Here is a 25,338-nt window from a genome sequence, read left to right as displayed (position 1 = left end):
TTTTTATTTAAAATAGCCAGGGGCACACTCCAACTTTTAGACATAACTTACAAGCAAAGCATTTGGGTTCAGTGAGTCCGCCAGATCAGAGGCAGTAGGGATGCCCAGGGATGTTATCTTGATAAGTGTGTGAATTGGACCATTTTCCCTGTCCTGCTAAACTTTCGAAATGTAACGAGTACTTTTGGGTGTCAGGGAAAATTTCTGAAGTAAAAAGTACATTTATTTTGTAGTGAAGTAAATGTAGTGAAGTAAAAAGTAAAAGTTGTCAAAAATATACATAGTAAAGTCCAGATTACCCCCCAAAAAACACTTAAGTAGTACTTTAAAGTATTTTTACTTAAGTACTTTACACCACTGCACTCATCATCAGTCCTTAAAAAATGTCAAGGAGGATCAGAGTGGAGAGATGAAGACAAAATAAACACACTTACTCTGCATCGAGATGGGGGGTGGGAGAGAGTGAAAGAGAGAGAGAAAGATGCTATACAGACACTGTGATCCTTTTTCCACCCTGCTACACAGGAGAGAGACACAGACCCCGGGACATCACACAGAGGTTCACACAGACCTCAACACAAAGCGGTGTCTCTCCACTCTGTACAGCAGTGTTTGTTGTCCATAGCTGAGCCTCCCCCCACCCACCCACCCCTGACAGGCTAATGGCCTTTGAAAACAGCGGCTCACATCTTTGCAGAATAACCCCTTTGCACTGCATAGGGACGACCACAGGCGAACAACATAGGAGAGCAGCCTCCGACAGACACTCAGCACAACAACAGCAGCTCACAAAGAGGAAGAGAGAGGTGAACAGGGGACATATTGATGTTTAATATAATATAATATACACTACATTACCAAAAGTTTTTATATATATATATATATTTATTTTTACCCCCTTTTTGTGGTATCCAATTGTTAGTAGTTACTATCTTGTCTTGTCGCTACAACTCCCGTACGGGCTCGGGAGAGACAAAGGTCAAAAGCCTTTTGGGCATTGTCATGCTGAAACAGAAAACGGCCTTCCCCAAACTGTTGCCACAAAATTGGAAGCACAGAATCATCTAGAATGTCATTGTATGCTGTAGCGTTAAGATTTCCCATCCCTGGAACTAAGAGAATTCCAGAGAACGTGTTTCCACTGCTCCAGAATCCAATTGCAGCGAGCTTGACACTACTCCAGCCGACACTTGGCCTTGAGCATGGTAATCTTAGGCTTGTGTGCGGCTGCTCGGCCATAGAAAGTAATTTCATGAAGCTCCTGACAAACAGTTATTGTGCTGATGTTGCTTCCAGAGGCAGTTTGGAACTCGGTAGTGAGTGTTGCAACCAAGGATGCTATGCAATTCAGCACAATTCCGGTCCCGTTCTGTGAGCTTGTGTGGCCAAAGGTGGTATCCTATGACAGTGCCACGTTGAAAGTCACTGAGCTCTTCAGTAAGGCCATTAAACTGCCAATGTTTGTCTATGGAGATTGCATGGCTGTGCGCTTGATTTTATACACCTGTCAGCAATGGGTGTGGCTGAAATAGCCAAATCCAATCATTTGAAGGGGTGTACACATAATTTTGTGTATCTAGCGGAGTTGACTCTATTGGAATAGAATAGAATGCAATAGAAAACAATAGAAAATAAATTAAACGTAATAGAATAGATTTGGTTGCCATTCTAGTAGGCCACATATCTGGGAGTGCCCCTCTGTCCTGATCTGTCGCCTATTCCTAGGCTTCTATAAAGGGCTCTACATAAAGGTTATTCAGTGATGAAGTCACACTAAGCCAAGCTGTTCTAAAGGCATGGAGGACAGGAAATGAAAGCCACTCCACAGGGAGTCTAGCCTTTGGTCATTACGAAGGTCATAGCCACTGACTACGGATTCATATTTCCCCAACAATCTACCAAGTTCCAATCCCGGGAAGTTCCCATTTAAAGAGTTTAAAACCAGGAGATAGTCACTATGCCAGGGTTGGGTTCTCCCCATATAACAGGGGCTCTGCGCCACCTTGTCGGCTTGGCTGTGCCACTATGTAAACAATTCAGAGCAAATTAAACTGATATTTGGTAATGATCGAGTAACTATCTTTGATCGCCAGTGCATTTCAGCAGTAGGCAATCTCGACACAGAGTGCACTCAGGACGCACAGGGCACACTCAGGGCGCACAGGGCACACTCAGGGCGCACAGGGCACACTCAGGGCGCACAGGGCACACTCAGGGCGCACAGGGCACACTCAGGGCGCACAGGGCACACTCAGGGCGCACAGGGCACACTCAGGGCGCACAGGGCACACTCAGGGCGCACAGGGCACACTCAGGATGCACAGGGCACACTCAGGGCGCACAGGGCACACTCAGGGCGCACAGGGCACACTCAGGGCGCACAGGGCACACTCAGGGCGCACAGGGCACACTCAGGGCGCACAGGGCACACTCAGGACGCACAGAGCACACTCAGGACGCACAGCGCACACTCCGAGTAGTGTTGACAAATCATTCAAACTTTCGTAACAAACACAAATCAAATGACCAACGTTGCTAAGCTTGTTAGATAACCTCAGAACAAATGACAGAATACCTACTATTTTTGGCAAAATTTTGTTGATGATTATGCAGGCAGATCAGCTCATGAATAATGGGGAGCTGAAGAGTGGAAATAGTTTAAATATCAAGATATCTTACGGTGGACCAACTCTGTTTAAAAAATACAAATATCTCCTCTCATACCGTTTGTTGATCACATTCTCTACCGAAGCTCCCATATGGGCAGCATGTACGAGACAGTGCAGAGAAGTGGGGGGAAATGTTAGATTGCATTTTTGCATTTTTGTATTTTAACATGGATAGGCGAGGGATTTGCTTTGACAATGCAACCTAACAGAATAAAGTTAGGAATTGTCAAGTGGCAGGAGTCAGGATTTGGCGTTTCAATAGGATTAGGACTGGATTGGAAAATAGCCTAGGCTCTGGGACAGGAGAAGATATAATTGGTAACAGACTTCATGTCTGTGACAGAGATGCCTATGAAGTGAATTGTGCATACAGTGCATTCGGAAAGTATTCCGATCCCTTGACTTTTTCTACATTTTGTTACGTTACAACCTTATTCTAAAATTTATTAAAAAATAAATATACTCATTAAATCTACACACAATACCCCATAAGGACAAAGTGAAAACACATTTTTTGACATTTTTGCAGATTTGTTAAATATAAAAAAACATAAATACCTTATTTACATAGGTATTCAGACCCTTTGCTATGAGGCTTGTAATTGAGCTCAGGTGCATCCTGTTTCCATTGATCATCCTTGAGATGTTTCTACAACTTGATTGGAGTCCACCTGTGGTAAATTAAATTGATTGGACATGATTTGGAAAGGCACACACCTGTCTATATAAAGGTCCCACAGTTGACAGTGCATGTCAGAGCAAAAACCAAGCCATGAGGTCGAAGGAATTGTCCGTAGAGCTCTGAGACAGGATTATGTCGGGGTACAGATCTGGGGAAGGGAACCAAAAAATGTCTGCAGCATTAAAGGTCCCCAAGAACACAGTGGCCTCCATCATTCTTAAATGGAAGAAGTTTGGAACCACGAAGACTCTTTCTAGAGCTAGCCACCCGGCCAAACTGAGCAATCGGGAGAGAAGAGTCTTGGTCAGGATGGTGACCAAGAACCCGATGGTCACTCTAGCAGAGCTCCAAAGTTCCTTTGTGGAGATGGGAGAACCTTCCAGAATAACAACCGTCTCTGCAGCACTCAACCAATCAGGCCTTTATGGTAAAGTGGCCAGATGGAAGCCACTACTCAGTAAAAGGTACATGACAGTGCGCTTGCAGTTTGCCAAAATGCACCTAATGGACTCTCAGACCATGAGAAACAAGATTCTCTGGTCTGATGAAACAAAGTTTGAACTCTTTGGACTGAATGCCAAGCGTTACATCTGGAGGAAACCTGGCACCATCCCTACGGTGAAGCATGGTGGTAGCAGCATCATGCTGGGGGGATGTTTTTCAGCGGCAGGGATTGGGAGACTAGTTAGGATCGAGGGTGAGATGAACGGAGCAAAGTAATGGGAGATCCCTGATGAAAACCTGCTCCAGAGTGCTCAGGACCTCAGACTGGGGTGAAGGTTCACCTTCCAACAGGACAACGAGCCTAAGCACATAGCCAAAAGGGACAAGTCTCTGTATGTTCTTGAGTGGCCCAGCCAGAGCCTGGACATGAACCTGATCAAACATCTCTGGAGGGACCTGAAAATAGCTGTGCAGCAACGCTCCCCATCCAACCTGACATAGATTGATAGGATCTGCAGAGAAAAATGGGAGAAACTCCCCAAATCCAGGCGTGCCAAGCTTGTAGAGACATACCCAAGAAGACTCGAGACCGTAATCGCTGTCAAAGGTGCTTCAACAAAGGGTCTGAATACTTGTGCAAATGTGATATTTCCATTTTTTTTATTTAGTTGCAAACATTTCTAAAAGCCTGTTATTGCTTTGTCATTTTGGGGTATTACGTATAGATTGATGAGGAAAAATATATTTTTAATCCATTTTAGAATAAGGCTGTAACGTAACAAAATGTGGAAGAAGTCGATGGGGCTGAATACTTCCCGAACTGCATTGTAGGCCTATCAAATTTGTGACTCTCTGAAGATTCACAATGGCAGCTCAAAGAGGCACACATTCTTTTACAGGCTAAAGGCCTACTGTAGGGGTTTCCTGTAGTGTTTATGAACTGTGTCATTTATCCGGGAGCTTTCTGAATTTACTGGTTACTTTGTGTAAAGTAAATACAATAGGCTAAAGGCTTCCATGACAACCTGGTCGGAGAATGTGCTACTATATGTGTCGCTAATCTGATGCTGCACATGTTATTAAGGGCCTGCATTAGTGCTGACATTGGGGAATAAAAATAACTGTCCCTGGTCTTGTCATTTTTTTGGGGGGGTGTGAAGAGGGGATCCCGGACACCCATGGTAATCCCTACCACGGACTAATACTGCCACGGTGAAGCACAGGACCCATACTCATAAAGCGTCTCAGAGTGGGAGTGCTGATCTAGGACCAGCTTTGCATTTGAGATTATAATGAATGAATAGGGGTGGGGGGGCTGTAGATCATCACTCCTACTCAGTCAGGCCTAAGTGCTGCTTACACAATGTACATAGTTCACTGAACTGCATGGGTGCAACCAGGCACAGTCAACCAGGCACAGTCAACCAGGCACAGTCAACCAGGCACCAGGCACAGTCAACCAGGCACAGTGCAACCAGGCAGAGTGCAACCAGGCACAGTGCAACCAGGCACAGTGCAACCAGGCAGAGTGCAACCAGGCAGAGTGCAACCAGGCACAGTGCAACCAGGCACAGTGCAACCAGGCACCAGTGCAACCAGGCACAGTGCAACCAGGCACAGTTCAACCAGGCACAGTGCAACCAGGCAGAGTGCAACCAGGCACAGTGCAACCAGGCACAGTGCAACCAGGCACAGTGCAACCAGGCACAGTTCAACCAGGCACAGTGCAACCAGGCACAGTGCAACCAGGCACAGTGTAACCAGGCATATTCTTTGCTACTAGTCTGTACATTGGAGAGTGTGGTGGTCTTTTGAGGACATGTTGAAGGGAGAAATGTATTCTGGCTGCTGTCACTCAAACAAGCAGGGCTCAAGCGGCTGTAAGTAGACCCACTGTGATTGGTGTTGGGGAGGAATGCGTGTGATTGTCAATGTCACCTCCGTCCATTTCCTAGACATGCATGGCAATAACAAACATCAGATTCTATCAATGAGGGCTATCAGACTGTTCTTTCTCAGGTTATAAGGAATGTCAGTTCAATCCCGATATGACATTATATCGAAAAACAGAACTCTAACAGGCATGAGAGATTAAGTCCTTTCTGATTGGACAGATGGTTTGTTAGCGGGGTGCCACGTGTGAGAACTGCAACATGCTGGGTAACTGTTGCTATTGGTTAGATCGGAACTCTGTCAGCCCTGGGGACGTCAATGAGTTCCCCCCATTGGATGAAAAGTTATCAATCCCTCCCCCGTTTCACAGTACTGAGCAGCCATATGTTCTCACAGCTGTCAATCACATTCTCACATTCTATCCTCACAGAAGGAGAAATGATTTAACCAAATGTCTCCATCTCAGTTGAGAGCTGCTCTGCACATCACATGTTGAAGCATTACTGGGAAGAACTGGGAGATGAACAGGAGGAGATATGCAGTGAAAAATGTCACCAAGGCCATCTGTGCACTAATAGGCGGGGGAAGACAGTGGGGAAGACAGAGGCAGAGGGAGATCGAGAGAGAGAGAGAGACCATGTGATATATCAGAGGTCATTGACCTTAAAATGACAGTGGAGAGTGAGTATGAATACATCTTGCTGGGTAGAGGTCTCGTCATCGTCTGAGTGCCCCTCTGCCAATTAGGGAAGAAAAGAGAGTGAGAACTATAGAGTTGTGGCAGAACAGAGACAGAGATGTGTGTCGAAATAGAAATAGAGCGTGAGAGAAAGAGAGAAAAACACAAATTCATTACTGGCGTAGAGAAGTAAGTGTGTTAAACGTGCTCTCATCCTACCCTGGCTGTGCTCTCTCCTTGTCTACAGATCAAACAGTGGGTGTACGACCTGATTTGGGGTGGAGGCTGCTAGCTACCGATGTCAACGCTCCGCTGAAAATGAAGACCACCTCCCTTACCTCTCCCCTACCCTCTTCCACTCTGTCTTCACACCTTCTTCAACTTGACTGGGCTAAAATTCACCCCCTCCCCCCTTTCTAACCCCCCACACTCCTACCCATCCTCACCTCCACGCCTCTACCCTGGCTTTCCTTTGTTCTTTATGCCTTCCATCCCACCTATAACACAGTTTAGCCCACACACCATAGGCCTACATCAAGCCCTAGTGATAATTCACCCAAACTGACTTAGAAATCAATAAATATTCCATTTATACAATATTGTCCAAATCAGTCACAACTCCAATCAGGTCCCCCAGTCAAATCAAGCTACCTACTCATAAATATTCCTCACAGATCCATACACATGAATGGTATTCCATTTCATTAAAAAAATAAAAAATAAAGTACATTGTCAGTGTAGCCCACTAAACTTTTGTCACTCAATAGTATTGTATTAACAATCTCAACACCCAATATCCCTTTAATTGTAGCGTAAGTATTTGCTTTTTATTCAATAGCTGTTTTCTGAGGAAGCCAATTCAGACCTACTTTACCTCTCCCCTGCCATTCACACCACCTCACCTCTCCCCTGCCACACACCCCACCTCACCTCTCCCCTGCCATACACACCACCTCACCTCTCCCCCTGTAGTAATTTATTTAACTTTGTTTCCTCGGTAAGAAAAGCACCACTTATTTTTAAAATTAGGAATCCAATGTGCCATTTGTTTATTTCTGTGTTTACGTGACTAATGCTACTACTTTTTGGAAAATGTGTTGTATACCTCACCTTTCCCCTGGCATACACCCCACCTCACCTCTCCCCTGCCATACACCCCACCTCACCTTTCCCCTGCCATACACACCACCTCACCTTTCCCCTGCCATACACCCCACCTCACCTTTCCCCTGCCATACACACCACCTCACCTCTCCCCTGCCATACACACCACCTCACCTCTCCCCTGCCATACACACCACCTCACCTCTCTCCTGCCATACACTCCACCTCACCTCTCCCCTGCCATACACCACCCACCTCTCCCCTGCCATACACACCACCTCACCTCACCTCTCCCCTGCCATACACCCCACCTTACCTCTCCCCTGCCACACACCCCACCTCACCTCTCTCCTGCCATACACTCCACCTCACCTCCCCCTGCCATACACCACCCCACCTCTCCCCTGCCATACACTCCACCTCACCTCTCCCCTGCCAACCTCATCCTCACCTCTCCCCTGCCACACACCCCACCTCACCTCCCCCTGCCATACACTCCACCTCACCTCACCTCCCCCTGCCATACACACCACCTCACCTCTCCCCTGCCATACACACCACCTCACCTCTCTCCTGCCATACCTCTCCCCTGCCACACACCCCACCACCTCCCTGCACCCACCTCTCCCCTGCCATACACACACCACCTCACCTCTCCCCTGCCATACACACCACCTCACCTCACCTCTCCCCTGCCATACACACCACCTCACTCACCTCACCTCTCCCCTGCCATACACACCACTCACCTCACCTCTCCCCTGCCATACAAACCACCTCACCCCCACCTCCCCTGCCATACACACCACCTCACCCTCTCCTGCCATACACACCACCTCACCTCACCTCCCCTGCCATACACCCCACCTTACCTCTCCCCTGCCACACACCCCACCTCACCTCTTTCCTGCCATACACTCCACCTCACCTCCCCCTGCCATACACCCCACCTCTCCCCTGCCATACACTCCACCTCACCTCTCCCCTGCCAACCTCATCCTCACCTCTCCCCTGCCACACACCCCACCTCACCTCTCCCCTGCCACACACCCCCTCACCTCTCCTGCCACCTCCACCTACACCCCACCTCCCCTGCCATACACTCCACCTCACCTCTCCCCTGCCACCCACCTCACCTCCCCCTGCCCTCCCCTGCCACACACCCCACCTCACCTCTCCCCGTCCTGTCCTGATCTCATTTTAACTACAGAACGTCCATAATCCGAGCCGGGAATTCCAATTTTCCAGGGAACACTGGAGAGGCTCCAGTAATTCCTTCTGTGGAGTAATGAGAGGGACAGGATGGATATATGACCTGGTGCCATATCAACAGGCCAGACCAGCTTTATGACCCACACTAAATCCCTCCACAAGATATGTAGGGATCGATCAAAACAGTGGCCTTGGAATTTCATTAAATATAGGTCTACGAGATCTATACAATAAGTACATCTTCGGGGTCTACTCGAGTCTGTGAATGCATCTGTGCAGTTGTAGCCCTGAGGATGTTCTGTAATGGAATAATATGAGCTGGAAAGGGAGAGAGAGGCACACTCTCACACACACACACACACACACACTGTGTGTTATCCAACTGTGTGTTACAAGCCCGAGGAGAAATGGCAAACAGCAGACCACCTAATGGCTCTGTTTTTAAAAGAACAAATGATCGTTCATTTCATCTATTTGAAGATGAAACAATTAGGATGTATTTCGCCCGTCTTTCATTTTCCCCGTTGAACGTCTGGATGGAGGTTTGTCTGAACACTGATCATATAAATAAGGTCAGAATTTGGGAAAGGTTAGCTGATCCTAGATCTGTAACTACCCTGAGTGTTTTGCAATGGCTCCGAGGAGATTGTTGATCATTTAATATGGAAAAGGGAAAGCCTCTGAATCATTCAGGGAGAATGGAATCCCACTCTGGAAAACGCTCTCCTTAAATTGTACGAATACCCATGAAGCTCAGTGGGAGAATATAGACAGAGAGAGAGCGCTCAATGCATCCAACAAAATCCGTATTGGCCCATCACACAATGGGGAGTGGGGAACCAGAATTGAGTTACTGTATGATGGCACTCTTGTGCATTTCTCTATTCAGTTTTCCGCAGTGGTGACACCATATATCTCAATAATGGCCAGGGCACAGCGGATAAAACCTGGGTGATATGCTTTAGGGCACACACACAGAGAGAGAAAAACACACACACACAGCCCGGCACTGTAAGTCATTTTGGATGTATACACCCACGGGTGAGTTACAACCCAGTGAGTCGGGCTTCGACTGCAGTCTAATTTCGCCTGCCCTGTTCTGTTCTATTGGGAGCTCCTCCAGAGTACTCAGTCCCAGAGGCATACTTTATTTACCAGGAAATGAGGGGCAAGCTAATAAGAAAACCCACTTACACTCGGCTATTCAGCTGAAATGACACCCACACACTTAGATCCGGTCGAGTTAACGGGATTAGGGTCGTCGCCGTACTCCGAGGTATCGCGGCACGAAAACCAAAACATGAAGCGGACTAAATGTCCTGAGGAAAACAGTCCTAATGTTGGAAACAAGCAGTCTTGTGTCGTCACCCAGAATCTCATGTTTCTTAGCAGACAATATTTGACATGCAGTTGGTTTTTCAAAGGACCAAAGAGTTTAGTCTGCTTTTGTGTTTTCCTTTTCTGCCAAGGACAATCAGGTATTGTGGTATCGTGACAACCTTAAATGGGATTGTATGTGCTTTCAGGATTAGGTTTTTAAGCCACACGCACACACACTCACACTACTATTTCAAGATGTAATTGTGCTGTAGTGATGTCCTGAGGAGGTGTGTGTGTGTGTGCTGTGAGTCAGAGGTTGAAGCAACAACATTAAGTAAACTCTTCATGATCTCATGTCCAATTACAGGTAACATGTACATGTTTTATTTCATCTGTAAACAATCTAAATCAACTCAGTTTCCAGCTCAAGGCTTTAAGACAGAGAACAGCACTGGGGGGGGGGAGAAATACTCAATTCAATTATATTTGACTCAAGCTATTTGACTCATATCACTGATTGCTTTTCTCCACGTGAACAGTTTCTTTCCAAAACCCTGAACCCTACCGTTTTTTTTTTCTTCACATTTGCGTTTTTTCCTCAGGGATTTTTCGATGTGTATGAAAATGTGTTTATTTTAGCACTGCTTAGATCACTGCGCCACGCAGTTCACAATTCTCTAGCAAGCAGGGAGAGTACTTGACCATACTTTGGAAACGGCGCATTATTTTCTATTCTTTTGTTTTAAGCCTAACCCTAACCCTTAAGCCCTCATAATTAATACCTAAACTTAACCCATTGAGAGTTGCTTGTGTTTTAACCCTGAAACCACACAGAATTGAATGGGTCAAAAATCAGATAAATATGGAAAATTCCGAAGGGAAACAATGAGATCAGGTTGGATTAGATAATGGAAGAAAAAAACAGCAAATACCTTCATTTCGTAAAACAATAAAAGCTCATTTACCAACATTTGTGAAAATGGATATATAGCGTTTTGGAAAGAAACTATTCATATCTTTCCAACCAGTTATATGACAGGATCCTTCTCTCAAGTCCTCCCTCCTGAGGAGCGTATGACTACTCTTGATGGAACTATCTGGCATGTGAAGAGAGGAAACTTGCCAAAGGAACAGGACGGAGAGACTGGAGACACAAGCTCAAAACAGAGGGATAAACATGTGAAGAAATGCGAGAGGCGGATTGAGAAAGGGAGTGGTAACACGACAGAGAAATAAAGCAATACAGAAGTAGCAACAGGGAAACGGATGGGGAGTGATAACAGAATTACAGAGAGAGAGAGAGAGAGAGAGGGAGAGAGAGAGAGAGACAGAGAGAGAGGGAGAGGGAGAGAGAGAGACAGAGAGACAGAGAGAGAGATACACAGAGAGAGAGAGAGGGGGAGAGACACAGAGAGAGAGAGAGAGGGAGAGAGAGAGAGAGAGAGACAGAGAGAGAGAGAGAGAGAGAGAGAGGAGAGAGAGACAGAGAGAGAGGGAGAGAGACAGAGACAGAGAGAGAGAGAGAGAGAGACAGAGACAGAGAGAGACAGAGAGACAGAGAGAGAGGGAGAGAGAGAGACAGAGAGACAGAGAGAGAGAGAGACAGAGAGAGAGAGAGAGACAGAGAGAGAGAGAGAGAGAGAGGGAGAGACAGAGAGAGAGTTTGAGTTTTTATAAAACCTTTATTTTTTACTCAAGTGTTAACATAAATTTTGTAATTCCTAAACAAAAATAAATACATAACATATACATTCAACTTATTTCATCAGCAAAAAATAATTTCCCCTCCTCTACAAAACAAAGCGCTCCTTCGTAGGCCCACTTCTCCTCAAATAATAGGAGATCTTTTACAGCTGAAAAGAACTCAAAATCTACATTTATTCTTGCTTTCACTAATCCTTTAAAAACACATCTTACATCCTGCCCATATCCCGTTTCTATCTTATGTTTCCTACTCAGAAAAATTGACATCTTAGCTTGTCCCAAAATAAAATTTAACATTTGACATTTTCTTTTCTGTTGTTTACTATATTGAAACCCCAAAATAAAAACAGTGTTATTGAAAAACTCCCCTACAGCTTTAAACAAAGATTCCAGCATTTCCAATAGAGGTTTTATCCTCTCACACTCCATAAAACAGTGAAAAATGGTTTCTCTTATATTACAAAAAGGACATCCATCTCTAACATCTGAGTTAATAACAGATACAAAAGCATTAACTGCAATGATGCCATGTAAAACCCTCCATTGCATATCACCAGTACCCTTTTGTAACGGTGGCTTGTACAGTGCTCTCCATGCTGGCTTTACCTTGTCATCAATGCCCAATTTTACCCTCCATGGAGTGTCTTTTCTATTTTTCAATTTATCTTTATTCAACACCTTGACACACCCCCTATACAAGTCCTTCCCATTCACCTCATCCAAACCCACCTCCTCCAACCCTCTCAAATCCAGCAATAACGCATTTCTTTCTGACTCTGGGATATTTGGTGTAATCCCTAGTTTTGGAAATGAGACGTCTTCATCTTGCACCTTCTTCTTGTAGCTACTAAGCATACCCCATTCTTCCGCTGACAGAGCCTTCCTACAGCTCCCCAGCATTTGTCCGACAATCCTTTCCGACCTCATCCCCAAATGTTCTGCCACCCGTCTTCCATCCATTAAGGCGGGCCCAGCCATGGCCATTAACTGTCTTAAGGTGATGATTTTCCCCTTCACCAGAATCTTGGAGAAATGTGGAACAGCTGCAGTTGTACAATCCAGTCTTGCCCCATACACCAGAGGTTCCTCCAACAGCCAATGCACTGACTCCGCTGAAGTTCATCTGGACACCTTCATTATGCTCCACACTCTGAGAAGGCCTCTGTAAAACGGAGGTACTCCCTCCCTAGAAGTCTGGCTACTATCAACCAGAAATAAAGCCTTCTTTAAACCTAATCCTCCAACCCGCTGTAATATAAGACCTGCCACCCCTCTCCACACCACATTTTCCGGTCCATAAAGCAACCTTTGAATAAACTGAAACCGGAAAGCAGCAGCCCTACTAGCAAGATGTACAAGACCTTGTCCCCCCTCCTCTTTTGACAAATACAAAACACTTTGTGGAACCCAGTGATATTTATCCCAAAAGAAATCCACAATAATTGCCTGTATCTTAGCCAGAAGGCCAGATGGTGGTCCTAAAACTGACAACCGATGCCACAGTGCAGAGGCAATCACATTGTTAACTATAATAGTGTGCCCCCTATATGACATACGAGATAATAACCAACGCCATCTCCTCATCCTCCCTTCCACCATTTCAACCACCCCACTCCAATTCTTTTCCATAGTCCCCTCATCTCCTAGGTACACTCCAAGATACTTAAAACCTCCCTTACACCATTCTAGCCCCCCTGGCAAAGCCATGATCCCTCCAGACCATTCTCCAATCTGTAAAGCACAACTCTTTTCCCAATTTACCTTTGCAGAGGATATTCCCCTAAAACGATCAACCATTAGACTCAAGCTATCCACCTCCGCTTGATTTTTCACTAGCACAACTACATCATCAGCATAGGCTGAGAGACGAATAGGAGGAATATCCTCTGAAAGGCACACCCCTGCAATGCGACTTCTAATGCTATTTAGTAGTGGCTCTATAGCAATGGCATATAACATCCCTGACATAGAACATCCCTGCCTAATACCTCTACACACTTTAAAAGGAGCACTCAAACCACCGTTAACTTTCAATACACTTTCAATGTCACCATATATCACCTTTATCATGGCAATAAAACCAGAGCTGAACCCAAACGCCTCAAACGTGTGCCATAAATATTGATGTTCAACTCGGTCAATTGAAATTAGACCAGCATCCAACCCAATAGCCCTAGAGACGTCCAAAAAATCACGAATCAGAGAAATGTTATCCCCTATCTGCCTGCCAGGAACACAGTAGGACTGATCCGTATGTATGATTTGCCCCATCACCTCCCTCAGCCTGTTGGACAAAGCCTTTGACAATATCTTATAATCAGTGCACAATAAAGCCACCGGCCTCCAGTTCTTCACCTCCCTCGGGTCACCCTTTTTGGCCAGTAGGGTGAGGACAGCCCTTCTGCAGCTTATTGGTAGTAACCCTCCGGTTAAACTATCATTAGCTACTTCTAACCAATCCTCTCCCAACATAGCCCAAAAAGACTTTAAAAAATCAACGGGAAGCCCATCAATGCCTGGTGCCCTTCCATTTTCCATTCCTTTTAATGCAGTGTATAAATCCTGCAAAGACAATGGTTGCTCAAGCTCAACCTGAGCTTCTGCATCCACCTTTGGGAGCCCATCAAAGAACTGCTGTGTCACTGTTTTGTCCTCTTTATATTCACACTTGTAGAGCTCAGCATAGAACTCTACTGCCCTCTTTCTAATTTCACTAGGGCTAGTGAGCTCTTGTCCAACAGCTGATTTGAGACAATGAATAATTTTTCTTTGTCCATTCTTTTTCTCTAAACCAAAGAAAAATTTGGATGAGGCATCCATTTCAGATATTCCCTGAAATGTACTTCTCACCAGTGCCCCCTGTGCTCTGATACCCAGCAGGTCTGCCAATGCAGCTTTTCTCCTCTTGAGGACCTGAGTATGGCCTCGATCTCCTGTGGTCTCAACCAACGTCATGAGTTCCACTATTTCAATCTCTAGGGCTTTCATTGATCTGGTGATATCCTTGGTGACATTCCTCGTGTATTGATTACAAAATTGTTGAATCTGGATTTTCCCTATATCCCACCATTGTTGAAGGGATACAAAACTGGCCTTTTGAGACCTCCACCTCTCCCAAAAAAACCTGAAACAGTTCCTGAAGTGAGCATCACTCAATAAAGTTATATTAAAATGCCAGTATGCGCTTTTGGGTTTTACATCATTAATGAACACCACCTCTGTTATTAAACAATGATCAGAAAATCCCACTGGGGTTATCACACTTGATTTACAGACCTGAGATTGATGCTCAAAAACATAAAACCTATCTAACCTGGCCATAGAGATGATGTTCTCTGAGGCTATATGAGGTTCACATTAAAATCCCCAGCAATAAACAAATAATCTTCTTTGTTACATTTCTCAATTGTATTTGATAATGTCTCTAAAAAACATACCCTCTCAACTGTCACCACTGGGGCATATACATTTATCAGACACATAGTGATGTTTTCATACCTTGCTCTAACTTTTAATAACCTCCCCTCAACTATCTCTTCAACCTCATATGACAAAGGCAAAAACCCTTTTGAGAACAAGATAACCACACCCCCACTTTTTGAGTTTTTATGACTACACACCACTGTCCCCCCCACTCCTGTTGCCACATAACTTCATTTTCCAAATTACTATGAGTTTCTTGTAGAAAAATGATGTCACTTCCCTTTCCCACTTCCCACTTCCCACTTCCCTTAATTAACTCATACACCATGTCTCTTTTTTTAACATCTCTTGCCCCATTTACATTTAAAGAAGAGATCTTAAAACTGCTCATGGATTTAAAAAAATATACAGAGGAAGATACAGCTACCACATCTCTTTACAGAATTAAAACTGCAACTGAACTCTTTCATTTTCTTTAGAATTTACATCACTCATCACTCTCGTGACCACTTTCTTGAGTCTAGCAATTTCAGGGCTTTTCAAACTTCCCCTGTAATTTTTGGCATCAGAAACTTTGCTGATTCAATAAACAATTCACGTTCAGGGAAAAAATCAGTTACATTGTAATCCTGCATATATTTCTTCCCTTTTGTCAACTTCAGAAATTGACGTATCCTCTCGATCCCATACCTCCCTTCCACCCCATTTATCTCACTATATTGTTGTGACGCGTCAGATGACTCACTCTCGCTATCCTCCCCAGAAGAATACTCCACCATCTCTACAACTTGTTCATCTTCAGCTGATTTATCACTCTCTACCTTTCTCTTAGAATTAGACCCTTCACTACCCCTTAAATTCTTCCTTTTACTCCTCGGTATTTTGAAAACATCCACTTCCTTTTCCGTTATTTCAATCTCCTCTTCCAATTTCATTTTCCAGCACCACCTCAGCGACGGCAGTCGCAATCTCACCTACTGTTTCCCCTCCCTCTTTGTTCTGATCTACCACAATTACCCCCGTATTCACACTGCCTTCCTCTCCTACTTTTCCAACCACATCTGCCCACCTTCTCTCTTTCCCTGCACCCGTATTATTTTCATCCCTTCGCGGTGGTGTATTATTTGCACCCACACTAAAGCTACTACCAGGCTCAGCTCGCTCATTCTCGGGACAATTACGCACCAAATGCCCCTCTCTTCCACATCCAAAACATTTCATTGATTCAGTAGATGCATAGAAGACAATCAAATCCATCAATCCTAAAACTAAACGCTAAATTCAGTTCATCTCCTTCCTTTTTTTAAATCATATGCACTTGCCTCCTATGAGACACGACATGTTTCAACAACGGAGATTTGCATCCAAAAAGAACCTTCTCTATTGTAGATACGATTTGACCGTGACGAGATAACTCTCGCTCTAACAGTTCATCTCTAACAAATGGTGGCACGTTAGAAAGCATAACTTTCTTCGCCAGGAGAGAGAGAGAGAGAGAGAGAGACAGAGAGACAGAGAGGGAAACAAAGAAAGAGAAAATGTGAGGGAGAGAGGGTATGAGAACAAAGGAGGATAGAAGTAGCGAGAGAGACAGATGCAAACAGTGGTTACCAAATTAACCTGCCACAGTGACAATATTTGAGGAACAGAGGTTAAAAAAAATACTACTTCTGGATTAAACCACCCACAGAGAGAGAGAGAGAGAGAACAATACACACATATTAACGTTACACATTAATCCACCACACACACAAAGACACACACACATATGCACACACACACATATGCACACACACACATGAACACTCACAGAAAACACACACACACGAACATTCACAGAAAATAAACATGCACCCACGCACACAGACATGTGCGCACACACAAAACACACTACCAACCCTCTGAAAACAGCTTCGTCAGAGCTTCATTTAAGCTTCATAAGAGGGGAACCAAATCATCTCAACCAAATCGTGTTCACCTTCGAGGACACAAACAGGTCCCAGCACTCTTGCAGTCCTCAGCATTTTGACCAGTACCTCCCAGTAGCTTCGGTCCAAAACACCAAACGTTACCTGAACCAGAGAACCGCAAATCGATCTGGAGCAGCACCCCTGGTTCCCCAGGCATTACTAATGGATATATCCCCTTCATCCATAATTAACACTGACTGGTCACACTGTCAGCATCACAGTCAGGAGGAAGGCAAAGCGCTCATTAGAGGTCAATGTAAGTAAGCACTTCCATATTTACTCTTGCTAGTAGCTACGGCACACAAGTGTCGCTTTATGGATGTCATTCTCTGGCTGAGTTCAAAATGGCACCCTATTCCCTATATCATGCACTTGTTTTGACCCTATGGGCCCTGGGTCAAAATACTGAGTCATTTGGGATGCAGCCTCTGGCAATGCTTTATTCATTCTTACTGGGAAATATTTATTGAGGTGAAATTGACACCAATCTCTGCTGTACATTATTCACAGTCCCATTGATACCCTGTAACCATTACATATTTAGCTAATAAGCTAGTGAGCTGCCAAATACGATTCAGGCGTCACTTATCAACGTGCAGTAGCACAGCTTTTTGTGTCCACAATCACAGAGTTGGAGAGCAAAGCTAGCTGATGAAGCAGCACTTTAAAAACAATGCTGTCCCACTCCCCTCAGTGGTAGGCTGTTATGATGGGCTCGGTCACTGGGTATTCTATGGAGCAGAGACATTGATGGTCTTTATTATACTTCGAGACCTCTCGTAAACCACACTTTCTGGCAGCCTCCACCAACAGCCCCCCGCCGCGGCCTCGCGCAGCAGACAGGGAGTAAACAGAGCGGAGACCCTCCCCACCCGACGGCTCACACTCTCTCTCGCTCTCATTCTCTTCATTATATCTTCATCTATTTTCTTGTCTGTCTGCCTGTTGGCACGTTGGTTCTTCTTACCTTTTCTTTACCCTTTCTTCACTCTCTCTTTCTCTGCCTCTCTCCCTTTGTCCCCTCTCTCTGTCAATAGACGGTAGCATCCCTCTGCTGGGCTAGAGGTGCGAGGGATGTTTGCGGCTAGATAAGAGAGGGAGAGCAGGAGAGCAGGGCGGGGCAGAGTGCTAATGCTAGATCCTCTCATTTGATTGAACAAGAGATTATTCCAGACAAACAGATGAGCGCGCACACACACACACACACACACACACACTCTCTCACATTGCCTAAAATGTCTTCCAAAAATGTTTCTTTCCCACTAGACATATTGGTCTCTAGGTATCCGTTTACTGTATATAATGAAATTCCCTCCTTTATTTCTCTCTCACCAATCCCTCTTCCCTTCTCTCCATCTCCAATCAAGGCAGGACCACATCCACTGAGGGAATTATAGCTTTCCAGGGATCGGCCCCGCCCTGCCTAGCAGCGGCAACAATGCCAGTCTCCCTCCGACACCACAGAGAGAAGAAATCATGTTGCTTTGCTTTGCTTGAGTTCAATTTACTTTAAGGTATGTACTGTTAATTGTTAAAGCGTGGTCATTTCAATTATTGGTCAGCGTCTGTACTGACCATGTCTGTGTACGTCTGTTGAGGTAAGGAGAATGTGAATCTACATAAATGGGAATCTTGAAAACAGGACCCCAATCAGCAAAACAATGACCACTATAATGTACTAATTGCACTTCGAAACTGGCCTTTGTAGAGTATATGACATGCCATTAGCAAAGGGACCTTTGTGGCATTATGGTTCATGGTTGCCATGGTGACGCCTGAGTGCCGTTGCTATCGCCCATCTGTGTTTTTGTCGCCCGGAGGTTCTGAAGAGAGACCGCGTGGGAGGGTCAATGGAGCAACACACGCAAACACTCACATACACACGCACACACACACACACACACATACATACACACGCACAAACACACACACACACACACAGAGAGAGAGAAGCTGATGAGCTGATGCCATCGTCTCATCAATGTAAGTCAGGAGTCAAAGCTCCCAACTCCTAACCCTGCTTCAGCTATCAGGCTTTCGACCGAGGGGACACAATGTCTAGCACTACCCCACATGTCTAGCTAGCTTGCAACATTGCAAAAAAATGGAAGAAACCCTGTAGGAAAAAGGGAGTTATGTTTTGCCTGAAGTGTGCTGTATACACCAAATAGATTTCCCAGCCACCCTCACGCACTGTTGTACCTACGACACTAATCTCGTGAGCACTATTGGAGCTCCGCACAAGCAAGGCACAAGGTTTGACATGTTGCGAGGCGTCACTGGTTTACACCGGGTCCCCACTACTCTTTAACAATTTGTTCTGCGATGAGCTTCCCAAGGCTTCCCGTTTTCGTTTCTCGATGAGGCTACTGAGTCACGAACACACACACATGTACGCGGGGGCCCGTTACGGGCCAATGGAGCATAATCATATTGCATTGCTCTTTACAATGGAGGCAGTAAGGTTGTAAAGTTGCAGACTACTGAACACAGAGAGCATGTAGAGACGTAAAGGAAACCATCACTTTCTCTTCACTGCTTTTAACCGGTGAGGATGAGTGGTGAACAAGAACACCTGAAGGCCAGTTAGTTCTGTGAAGCCCATCCTCCGTATCACGCCGCCAAATTGTCCGGAGAGTTATTCCTCTGAAAAACAAAGCGGACACTCAAGCGACCCAGTAATTCTGCGAGGGCAGTCTTGGCGCCAACTCTGCGATACAGTGCCTTGCAAAAGTATTCATCCCCCGTGGCATTTTTCCTATTTTGTTGCATTACAACCTGTAATTGAAATAGATTTTTATTTGGATTTCATTCAATGGACACACACAAAAGAGTCCAAATTGGTGAAGTGAGATGAAAAAAAATGACTTGTTAAATTGTTTTTATTGTTTTAAACAGAAAAGTGGTGCGTACGTATGTGTTCACCCCCTTTGCTATGAAGCCCCTAAATAAGATCTGGTGCCACCAATTACCTTCAGAAGTCACATAATCAGTTAAATAAAGTCCACCTGTGTGCAATCTAAGCGTTGCATGATCCGTCACATGATCTCAGTATATATACGCCTGTTCTGAAAGGCCCCAGAGTCTGCAACACCACTAAGCAAGGGGCACCACCAAGCAAGCGGCACCATGAAGACCAAGGAGTTCTCCAAACAGCTTCTATCTCAAGGCCATCAGACTGCTAAACAGCAATTACTGACTCAGAGAGGCTGCTGCCTACATTGGGACCAAATCACTAGTCACTTTAAACAATGCACTCTAAATAATGCAACTTTAATAATGTTTACATATCTTACATTACTCATATCACATGTATATACTGTATTTTATTCCATCCACTGCACCTTGCCTATGCCATCCATATATTTACATGTACATATTCTCATTCACCCCTTTAGATGTGTGTGTATTAGGTAGTTGTTGGGGAATTGTCAGATTACTTGTTAGATATTAGATGGTGCAAAATACAGGGAAATTATTGAGGGAAACCTGTTTCAGTCTTCCAGAGATTTAAGACTGGGACGGAGGTTCACCTTCCAGCAGGACAATGACCCTAAGCATACTGCTAAAGCAACGCTCGAGTGGTTTAAGGGGAAACATTTAAATGTCTTGGAATGGCCTAGTCAATACCCAGACGTCAATCCAATTGAGAATCTGTGGTATGACTTAAAGATTGCTGTACACCAGCGGAACCCATCCAACTTGAAGGAGCTGGAGCAGTTTGGCCTTGAAGAATGGGAAATCATCCAAGTGGAAAGATGTGCCAAGCTTATAGAGACAAGAGACTTGCAGCTGTAATTGCTGCAAAAGGTGGCTCTACAAAGTATTGACTTGGGGGGGATGAATAGTTATGCTCGCTCAAGTTTTTCTGTTTTTTTTGTCTTATTTCTTGTGTGTTTCACAATAAACAAATATGTTGCATCTTCAAAGTGGTAGGCATGTTGTGTAAATCAAATGATATATTTTAATTCCAGGTTGTAAGGCAACAAAATAGAAAAAATGCCAAGGGGGTGAATACTTTCACAAGCCACTGTATCTCACTTTCCAATTTCCAACCACTGGGGAGTCCATATTTATTATGATTGGCTTTGTATCTGGTGACAACTTTTGTTGTTCTTTGTTTATATTAGATTCAAATCTAATAGAAAGGGCTGTGAGTTTTTCTTGTGCACGTGACCTTTCCTGGTCAGTTCACATGGTCAGGAAAAACTCAGGGCCCTATTTCATAAGATACTTGCTTTAAGTGAGATATCTGAGGAAGATTGCCTCCCACTAGCTCTCAGATAGAATTCACAGCAGCTGTTAACACTTTTAATAGTGATGATGCCCCGAGGCGACGTCTGCTAATGGCTCCATGCACCTGGATAGCTGGTGACACTGAGCCAATCAGGTAGCTAATTGGACTTTATTATTAATATCATTCATTTCTACCCTCAGATCTTAGTTATGTTGTTTAGGATGAGATTTTGAAGATAAATGATATCTTCAGTAGATGTATTAGCTATGTTTACTTAATTATGAATTGACAAGTCGATCAGAGGGAGTCGGGGGTAACAGAGTGATATCGACTGGAGATCACAGTGTTGACTGGCTACCCTCTTGAAAACAAACACATTCATTTTCTAACCATAATCCTGATATTAAAAGGAGCATATGAGTGTCTGTTTATAGACACGGGGACGAACAGGGGTCAAAATCCCCGAGCGTTGTTTCTTTCCACTGACACAATCCACAGATACAGCAGTACAGGAGTAGGAGAGCAGGACAGCAGCCAGACCCTGAGCTCACACTGTACTCATCAGAAAAGGACACCGACCTTCATCAGTGTGCATGCGTGCGTGCGTGCATGTGTGTGTGTGTGTGTGTGTGAGCGAGCGTGCTATTGTACAGTTCCCAGGGCCTTTAGGCCAGCAAGGGTATTTCAAAGACAGGAAATCAATCAGAAGGTAAAGCTGTAATTGGAGAAATGAAAAGTTGAGATTAGAGTACTGTACTTCAAAGGCATCGACACAGGAGAGCCAAGAACTCGCACTGCTAAACAACTGCGGTGACTTTGATGTCAACTTCCGATAGGTACCGCTGGGAGGGAGGGAGGGGGGAGAAGGAGGAGGAGGAGGAGATGGAGGGACAGAGGGGGGTAGGGGATGTATCAATAATTTAAACATTGATTCCTAATCCCCCAACTGCCCGAGTTCCACAGAGAAGGGAAAAAATCTGCAACCAAATGTTTTACATTCAGCTTTAACGTGATTCCACCACCACCACCCGTTTAAACTCTACATAAAATCCATGTAGCTCCTTTAAAAAGGGCTACACCTAAATCTGATTTGGCTTTTCTCCCCCTCCGGTCCATCCTCTAGCCTGTGGGTGTGAGCCTGAGCTACGGCAGAGACGGAGAGAGAGATAGGGAGAGCAAGAGAGAGTTTGTGTGAGTAAGAGATAGACAGAGAGAGATAGAGATACCAATGTAGGATCTCAATCTGATCACGCCTATGCAGGAAATGCAATGCACACTTGATTTGCCGTAACAAAAAATGTATCAACCCCTTCTAAAAATGTCCATTAATATAATCCACATAATAATTCCCATTTCCTGCTGCTGCAGGAATATTTTCCTGCTGTAGCAAACTGGCTCAAATGAAGATCCTACATCTGTAGAGAGAGAGAGCGAGAGAGAGAGAGAGAGAGAGAGAGCGAGAGCGAGAGAGAGACCATTCCTCTTTAATAAACCAACTAATGGGTGAAAGATAGTAGGGAGGAGCTCACATTGACATAGCCATAAGGAAGAGAGAAGATGCTAATACAGTTTTTCTCAATTGCTAAAACACAATTTCTGAAACGTTGCTCCATTTCCTGAAAACATTAAACACAAAACCTCATCTTCAAGCACTACTCTTCAAGCACTACTCTTCAAGCACTACTCTTCAAGCACTACTCTTCAAGCACTACTCTTCAAGCACTACTTGCAAAATGAAACATTCGCCTCAAAACAGTTTTACCTGTGTTCAAAATCAAACACTGCTCTCAAATCATAAACAAAGTGATCAAAATGATATACACTCTCAAGCAGTCAGTAAACAATACGCCAAAAAATAGAAAACACATTGTTCAAAACATACAATTCTCAGGGAGAAGCACATTTTTAATAAAAAAAAATATTCATATTGTTCCGTCATTGTCCTTTGATGGAAGAAAACATGTTCTATCATAGTAGCTCAAAATTGATCAGAAATTACTACTCTGCTTTGCTCTTTGCAATTTTGTTTTTTTGTTCTTCCTCCTCCTTGTACCCCTATTTTTACAGTACTGTACCCTGCATCTCACAAACTTGTCCTTTGTCTCTGTGATACTGTAATTCTTGTTCTTTGTTGATATGAATCTGCAACCAGTCAAAATCTATTGAGCAGTCAGTACTGTTAATAAATGGAAAGCACAATGTTCAGGGCCAGACAATTCATCCATTGTACAGTATACATACATGCACATACATGCACTGTACTACAGTATCCATTCTCAGACGTTCTCCTTCCCACCTTCAACAACCTGTTTGCTCTCTGAACTGGCTTATATTGGTTGTGTCGCATCATTTGAAACAGGTTAAATACATTTTGAGTGGTTGTGTTCAATCAATGACATATGTTCTCTATTTGTATTTGATTGTTGCCACTTGTGTTTACCAGTATGGATGACATGTGCATTAGAGTGCAGAATGTGTTTAGAGAATGAGAATGTGTTTAGAGTTTTGCTGAAAAGTCTAAGTGAGATCTGCAAATTGGGTTTTATCATGTGAAATGGTTTAAGGTATTGACAACAGACTGCATAATTAGCTAAATGAGTCCAGGCAACTGAGAACTTTGTTCAGCCAATGGGTTTTAGTGTTTTAGCAATTGTGAAAAACTGTAATACAACTAATCTCCATGAAGCCATCTCTCGTCATAAAGTTAGCTTCTTCACAGCAGGGAAGAAGGATGAAACCATATGAAACAGTTAGCTTAGAGAGAATGAGAGAGAGAGAGAGCGAGAGAGCGACAGACAGACAGAGAAAGAGAGAGAGTGAGAGCAAAAGTGAGAGTGAGGGAGAGCGAGAGAGCGAGAGAGAGAGAGAGAGAGAGCGACAGAGAGAGCAAGAGCGACAGAGAGAGAGAGCGAGAGAGATAGAGTGTGAGAGAGCAAGAGAGAGAGAGAGAGAGGTAGGGCTGGGTGGTATACTGTATTTTACTATATACCAGTATTGATGCACGCACCAGTTTGGGTTTCTACTTTACTTTCAGTAACAGTATTTTAATGTTTTGTTTGTTAAATGTGATACCAAGTGCAACGTCCATTTTTATAGTTTTATACTTGATCTCTCTCTTCATGTCACTTTCCACACAGGCTTAGCCCCGCCCCCTGTCACGCAAGGAGCGCATTTGTTGTTGCTCGGCCATGAGACACTTGCGTTCAGTCTCCATTGTCAATGCAGCACATGCAACAGTATCTTCTAAATCAAATAGGAATAGGCAAAGCATGAATATGTTAGCTAGATAAACTAGCTAAGAGAAAACATTTAATGCAGCCAAAGATTATAGGGCCCCCTAGGAATCACTGACCAACACTTTGGTTCCTATCCTGTCACAATAACTCCTCCCTGGCATTTTCATTCGTTGACATGTCGAACAACACTGCATTCAAAGTGCCCACTATTATCTTCTAACTATAGAATTAGAATAATCATTATTTTTCCATGATTCCAACAGTTGAAGTGTTTTGATCTAAATCTCAAGTCAAATTGCAATCGCAATATTTGGTTAAAAATAAGGCCTACATTTTTTGCCCATATCGTGCAGCCCTATGTGGCAATGTGGAAATGATCTCAAATAGGTGCAGGATATGCAGAAAGTGATTGTTGGTTGAAGTTTAATTGAACAGTATAAAACAATCAGAATGTAGAGAGACCCATTGAAATCAGTTAGAATGTATGCTGCCACCCTAGCGTCACGCGTTACTCATTAAGCACTTTTATTAGTCGAAAAAATAAAATACTATCAAATACTGTCAAAAATAAATAAAAATACCGTGGTATAATATTTTGGCCATATCACCCAACCCTAGAGAGAGGAGAGAGAAGAGATAGGAGAGAGAGAAGGCTCCTAGGGGGATAAGGCAGCAATAAACAGAGAGAAAACCCTTATCAGCACTTCTCCAACAGTTTTCCTGCAGGAGAGACCAGCCACACACACATACACAGACACACAGACA

The 25,338-nt window shown here is 44.2% G+C and overlaps 1 protein-coding gene across 8 annotated transcripts in view; it reads right to left on the bottom strand.

Moving 5' to 3' along the window:
• The window catches only part of ank2b (ankyrin 2b, neuronal), a 250,751-nt gene that overhangs the window by 146,248 nt on the left and 79,165 nt on the right, over positions 1 to 25,338 (bottom strand). The gene's annotated exons all lie outside the window — the stretch shown is intronic.

This window comes from Oncorhynchus tshawytscha, linkage group LG10, assembly GCF_018296145.1.
Source record: "Oncorhynchus tshawytscha isolate Ot180627B linkage group LG10, Otsh_v2.0, whole genome shotgun sequence".
In the NCBI taxonomy this organism is placed as follows: domain Eukaryota; kingdom Metazoa; phylum Chordata; class Actinopteri; order Salmoniformes; family Salmonidae; genus Oncorhynchus; species Oncorhynchus tshawytscha.
The sequence above is the reverse complement of the archived record's forward strand: the minus strand, read 5'-3'. Positions and strand labels throughout refer to the sequence as shown.